Source organism: Belonocnema kinseyi, chromosome 6 (genome assembly GCF_010883055.1).
Source record: "Belonocnema kinseyi isolate 2016_QV_RU_SX_M_011 chromosome 6, B_treatae_v1, whole genome shotgun sequence".
Lineage (NCBI taxonomy): Eukaryota > Metazoa > Arthropoda > Insecta > Hymenoptera > Cynipidae > Belonocnema > Belonocnema kinseyi.
The window spans coordinates 26,737,868-26,745,590 of NC_046662.1; positions in this window are offsets into that span (position 1 = coordinate 26,737,868).

Consider the following 7,723-nt stretch of genomic DNA (forward strand, 5'->3'; position numbering starts at 1 on the left):
AATTATTTAAACAAATGGAATTTGTTTAAAATATTTTTTTAATTTTTTTTTCTCCTGAAAATTATTACTATTAGTCTAGTGGAATAATAATTAACATTAGTTCATTAATTATTAATTGTTTAAACAAACAGAATTTGTTCAAATAATTTTTTTCGTTACTTAGTTTTTTCCTTAAAAATTATTACCATTGATCTAGTTGAATATTTATCAACATTCTTCTATTAATTTTTATTTGTTTAAACAAATGCAATTTATTTAAATAATTTTTTGATTAAAAATTATTAATATTTCTTTAGTGGAATATTTAATAACATTATGTGAATAATTTGAAAAAAATTTTACAAAAATTATTATTACAAAAAAAACTTTTTAAACAAATGGGGATTGTTTACAATATTAAAAATTAATAAACCAATATTGATAAATATTCCACTAGACGCACATTAATAATTTTTTTTTAATTCGAAACAAGAATATTTAAACAAATTCCATTTGTTTAAATAATTAAAAATTAATAACCCAATAATGCTAAATATTGCACTGGACCAATATTAATAATTTGAATATAAAAAGGACCAGAATACAATGCTCAAAAGATCGATTTCATAATGAATTGGCATTTTTTGTTTTAAGGGTAGTTTCAAGGTAACCGTGGGGGTGTGTTAGGAGTGTTAACCCCATATTTCTGATACATTTTACATGGGAAACTTCAAGTCAAACCTGGCACCTGTTAAAATAAAAAAAAATGAAAAATAAAAATATTTTTGATTTTTTTTTTGGGGATTTGGAATTAAATGAGGAGATCGCTGCTCTCTAAAAAAAGCGATTTTGAGCCACCCTTATAAACACTGTAGACAAAAATTCCAGAGAGAAAAAATTTTTGTTTTTACATCTAGAATAATTATATACTAATATAATTATAAGTTTAAAAAAAATTCATTTTTACATTCCCATCAGAGAAAGTATTAGATTTGTGTAAAAATTTACCCCCCAACCCTCCCAGTTTTTGTCAAATGTCCAAGTTTTGAGACACCCTGAATCCGAAAAAATAGGTTTTTACGAATGTATCTGTCTGTATGCCTGTCTGTATGTATATCTGTCTGTGAGCTCAATAACTTTTGAACAAAATTAATCTTTTAGATTGGTCTTTTAGTGTCCTAAACCACATTCCAAGTTCGTTAGTCAGAAATTTTCAATAAAAACACTAAAAGTGAGCCCATTTTGAATATTTTTGAGACCTCTTTTTTCATAATTAAAAAATTCTCTGTAGAGTTCTTCATAGTACTTGAAAAGAATAATGTTACTTTTCGATAGCCCTACAAGATTATCATATGATCATTGAATATACAGGGTTTGTCCGGAAAGTAATAGGACTGAGTCTATTTAAAAAAATTTATTGAGCCATTTGTCACAATTCTTTAAAAACTTTCAAAAGAGGCGCCTTCTGCGTCGATGCAGCCCTGCCAGCGCGATTTCCAAGCATTGAAGGCGTCACGGAAGCCATTCTCCGGAATAGCCTTGAGAGCCGCGGTGCATGCTGCTTGTATCCCTTCTGTCATCTCAAAATGCTTGTCTTTTATCGGCCTTTTCAGGCGAGGAAACAAAAAAATTCTGGGGGGCTACATCTGGGCTGTAGGGCGGCTACTGAAGCGTTGGGATGCCAGCCTTGGTCAGGTAGCTGTTCACAAGGAAGGCGGTGTGAGCCGGGACGTTGTCGTGGTGCAACTTCCAGTCGGCTGCGATGACTTGTTGTCTTGTTGTGCTCCGTCACAATGTCATGAACCATAGATTTTGATAAATTTAACATCTGGGTAATTAAACGAATACTCAGTCGACGGTCTGAGTTCAAAACTTTGCGCACACGAGTTACATTGTCAGTGTTTGTTGAAGTCGAAGGTCTTCCAGCACGGTCTTCATCGGCAACCTCTTCCCGGCCCTCCAAAAAGGCCTTGTGCCACCGAAACACACCACTTCTTGCTCAAGCAACATCTAGGTAAGCCTGCTTGATCACATCAAACGTCTCTGTCGCAGATTTACCGAGTTTCACACAGAATTTCATCGCGTACCTCTACTCTAACGAACGCTGCATTTTCGGCTTGCACCACTCACAGAAACACGTTGAGTGAAAATGCCTGTCCTGACTCTCCAAGTGCTCGGAGACAACTGACCAGCCGCTCGTTCGTTAGCTAGGAACGCCCTCTACTAAATCCAGTCGGTGCGCGCACGCTCCGAAGTACAGTCGCGGCGGAAGAAAATCAGTCCTATTACTTTCCAGACAAACCCTGTAAGGAATTTATTTTTCTTTATTTTTAAATCAAATTCATATCAACCTTTTAACACTTTGATTAACAAAATAACAAGATCGTATTAAATTAAATTAATTATTATTGAAAATATTGTTTATAAGCTCCGCGCTTGCCGTTAATTGATTATTTATTCTCAAAAAGTTGTTAAAAGTAGTTTATTGAAATCTCCTACCTCAAATTTTGCCAACTCCTTAGGCAAATAATTTAATAGTAACTAATAAATTAATTTTCTAATCAAATTAGTAAGGGTGCATTAACATTTAATATTGCAGATGAATATTGAATATGATAAATAGTAATAAGATCAATATTATCGATTTACTTGCAAATTTAACTATTTGGTTGTGAAATTTGATATAGGATTCATCTTAATTAAAACTAGTACATAAATTGAAAAAAGTATTCGAACAATTTCAATTACTTTTTGGTTAACAAATTTATCATTTCGTTGACAATTTTATTGACTGAAAAATCGTTTTCATTAATATTTCAACTGTTTACGTTGTTTACGTACTTTACGTTTCGACACGCACAGAATCCGAAAATCATAAAAATTTGTCGGTGTTTTAAAAAAAATTGCAAATTTTAGAAATTTTTGTCAAAGTTTCTTATAGGTGAGTAAAAGACTGCAAATTTTCCAAAATAAAATTTTCAATTTGGATGAAAATTAGAAAAGTTATAAACATTTCAAAAATTTTAAAATTTTCAAAAAAGAGAACAAATTATTTTTTTCATCGATCCAAAAATTTTATTTAAAATGTTCACCAGATACCAAATATATCTTAAAACTACTCTGGACAAGTTTTTCGATTAGCCCACAACTTAAAAAATTAGAGCATTTTCAAAATTTTCAAATTTTTTTTTAATTTTAGAAATTTTTTCAAAGTTTCTTATAGATGGGTAGAAGACTTGCAAATTATCCGAAAAAAAATTCAATTTGGATGAAAATTAGAAAAGTTATATACTTTTGAAAATTTTTAAAATGTTAAGAAAAATAGAAAAAAAATTTTTAAGATAAGAAAAATTTCATTTGAATTCATAACTATGTATCAAATATATTTAGAAACCATGTCAGTAAAATTTCTTAATTAGACAAAAGTTCCAAAAATTAGATCATTTTCAAAAATATGAGGATTTGGATGGAGTCTTCAATTGAACACAAGTTATCGAGCGCGAGAGCGTACCCGCGCGCCCTAGGCGTGCTCAAACAATTGAGAAAATTGTTTGTTGAGATTTGTTAAAAAGTTGGAGTATTGTGTTAACCAAAAAAGGTAAATTCTGATCAAAAAATATAATAGTTGATATTTCAACCGAAAAAGATTGTAACTGCAAATTGAAAGCCGTTGAATTAATTAAAAAACAAAAATTAATAAAACTGTGAAAGCCACAACATAAACAGATTAATTTTAGAACCAAAAACAAGAATCTGAAATAACAAAATTCAAATATTGATAAAAAAAGATTTTTCAGTCAAAAAAGAAAAAATTTTCAACCCAACTGTTGAATTTTTAATTTAAAAAGACGAGTTTTCTTCAAATCAGTTATATTTTTAATTTGAGAACATAAATTCTCAACATAAAAGTTAAAACGTGTATATTTGTCTAATTTTAAAAGAATTTTTTTTCTGTTTTAAATCAAATTTTCCTTTTTCTCACTTTGAATCCAAATTTAAACTGAATTGATAGAACCCAATAATAAAATTCAACTATTCTTCGTTAAATATTAATTTTTAGTTGTTGAAAAGTCTAGCATTATATGTTTGTTTTAAAATTGATCTCGGTTGGTTAAGGATTTTGTAATAAAAATTTAATTATTTTGTATAAAATGAAATAGTTTTGTTAAAAAGTCGTCTTTTTTATCAAAAATTCCACTACCAAGTTGCAAAATTAAACAAATTTGCAAAAATTTATTTTATTGGTTAAAGCTTCTTGAGTTCCGATATATATATACTGCGTTCTGTTCTGTGTTCGAGAGAACCGTTTCCGATTCGACAAAACAGAGATACTATAGATATATACAGATTTACAACCATAACGAGGCCGCGGTCATGGTTTAGCAAAATTTTAGGGTTTCCTAACCCCAAACGGAAACCCTCATAGCTTCAGTTTGGTAACCGCCCATCCGTCCGTCGTACCCTTTACCTAAGAAAGGAAAGTCCTAACTCACAACTCACCACAAATGACAACTCACAATTCACTACAACACACTACAACTCGCAACTCACCATGACTCACAACTCGTAATGATTCACAACTCACGGCAGTTAACTTCAACTCACAGCTCACAACTTATCATGACGACTCCTCATGACTCATAACACCTCAAAACTCAAGATGAATCACAACTCACAACTCGCTAGGGCTCACAACTCAAAAATTACCATGACTCTCAACTCACAGCTCAATAGAACTTACAACTAATCGCAACTCACCACGAATCACAACCCATAAGAACTTACCATTACCTACAACTCACAAGTTATCATAACTTACCATTTCTCACAACTCACTACAACTCACGAAAACTTAGCTCAACTAACAACTAATCATAACTCACATTTCTCAACAACTTCCATCTCACCAAAACTCACAACTTCAGATGCATCGCCACTTACCATTATACACAACTCACGAAAAATCACTACAACACACAAATCATTATGAATCGCAACTCCCCGCAATTTACAACTCATCATGACTCACAACTCCAAATTCATTACAATTCAACATGCCTTACAAATCAGCACAATTAAAAACTCACCATAACTCACCATAAGTCACAACTCATCACAACTCACCATTACCCACAATTTACAACTTATCACAACTCACCATTTCCCACAGCTCATCACCACTCAAAACTCACGAGTTTATAAAAATCTTAAAACAATAGATATGGATTGGAATATTTTTAACACCTCGTGGTCCAGGTGGCTCTTTTAGGGCACAGTGCCTTTTTTTATTTCAAATATTTCGAATGTAGAGAGAAGGCAGGTCATGGATTCCAACCCTAAAAAATTGTTAGGCTGCAAGGGTCGAACTACCTGAAGGGCGTCCGTGTCAGTTTGTGTGCGTCTATAAACGAGGAGAAATCAACTTCTTCCCCTAAAATGGCCACCTGATCACAGAATTAGTGTTTTGGCTAATTTTGAAATCTCATTTTATCGTATGTTTTTATTATTTTTGGTATATTTATGTGCACGACATACAGAAACTTTATTATGAGATTATTTAAACTGATAAAACTTGTTTTTATTAGTAATTTTGCTTGCCTGAAACTCTCCGAACTACGTAAAATTTTAGTCACTAAAATAATTATACTTTTTGCAGCCAAGACAATAAGGTTATTTTTTTACAGCTATATTTGATCACTATAAACGTGTGAATTGTTTTTTTTTCAGAAAATTCATGTCTGAATAAAATATAAATTTTTTAGTAAATTTCAATTTTTCAGAACATTTGTTTAAATAATTAATTGTTTTAAAAATGTGAAGTTGCCAATAACAAAATAGTTTCTTGACATTCATGTATGAATTCAGAATAATAACTGTATCTTTGCCAGATTTTAATAACAACAATAACATCGACAAAAACCTCATGGACCTAAAAGTGCCATCGGGAACACCGCGTCAATAAAATTCATCCGGACCAAGGAGTATTAAATGTTTTATAATACACTGAAGGTTTAAGAGTATTCCATAATCTTTTGAATTTTCTTGAGTTTTCTGAAATGTTATAGAATTTTCTGTTATAATTATTCTTTAGAGTTATGAAAATTGTTTTCAATATTCTTTTATTTTCACGAAATTAGCTCAAATTTCTCACATATTCTAAGCTTTTCTCAAATATTCTGGAACATCTTGAAATTTCCTGGAACTTTTCAGAAATTTCTATATAATTCTATAAAAATTATAGAAAATATTAAATAAGGGATTTATCAACTTTTACAGAATATTGTGAATTTCGTTTTACCTTTATAAAATGTTCGGGGTTACGGTTATTCAGTTATATATTTTTTCGATTGAGTACCAGAACTCACCATAATTCACAACTTATCGCAACTCACCATTACCCAAAACTCACAACCTATTGCAAATTACCATTACCCGCAACTCATGACAACTCATAACTCACAACTTATCACAATTCACCAGTACCCTCAACTTTTCACAACTCACGACAACTCACAACTCATAACAACTCACCAAAGCGCAGAGCTCACGAAGCGCCACAAATAAAAACTGACCACAACTTACCATGACTCACAACTCATCACAGCTCACCACAATTCACAACTTATCATGAATCACAACCAAGGAAACGAAAATAGAGGAATCATAGCGAAATAAATGCTTTTTAATACCACAAAAAATAAATTCTAAATCCAAAAGGACAAATTTTCTTTAAAAAAGTTGAATTTTTGACGAAAAAAAAGACTTTATCGAAATATATGATTTTTCAGCCTACAAAGATGTATTTTTAACCAAATATTCGAATTTCCATACAGATTGTGTGATTAAACCAAAAAATGTTCAATTTACCAGTAAATAATTATATTATATAATATAATTTTATTTTATTTTATATTATATAATTTTCGATTAAAAGACGAATGTTCAACCAACCGAATTAAACGGTAAAATGAATTTTTAACGAAAATAGTTCAATCTTTAACCAAATAGATGAATTTAAAATCAAATGGTTGAATTTTCCACAATAAAAAATATTTTTAAACCAAAAATGTAATCGTCAACTCTTCTGTTAAATAATTAATCTTTAAACAAATTCATTTCTCAAAAAAAGATAAATTTACTACCCCCATATCTAAATCCTTATCCGAAAAGGATTAATTTTTCAATAAACAAGATTTATTTTCTAATAGGAGAGACAAAGTTAAGCAAAAGAAATGAGTTTTCTATCACATATTTGATTTTTTAACTTATAAAGGATAAATTTCAAACCAAAAACAGAATAGTTAATTTCCATATAAGAAAGATAATTTAAAGTAAACAAAAAATACATTTTTAACAAAAAAGTTTAATTTTTTTTTAGACCAGTGAATCTAAAAAAAAATCTTTTTTAACAATTCAATTCAAGTTACAACCAAGTGTTGAATTTCGAACCAAAAAAGGTGAATTTTTAACCCAATAGTTAAATCCTTAACCAACAAGATAAATTTTGAAAAAGCAAGATTAATTTTCTAATTAAAAAGACGAATTAATAACAAAAAAATGAACTTTTTACCAAATAGTTGATTTTTGAAATGATAAAGGAAAGAGTTATAAACAAAAATAGAAGGGTTAAATGTGCATGTAAGAAAGATTTTTTTTAAACAGAACAAAAATATTGAAAAAAGGTGAATTACAAAAAAAAAGTGAATCCTAAAAAACAATATTTTGTTTAAAAAATGTAGCTCAA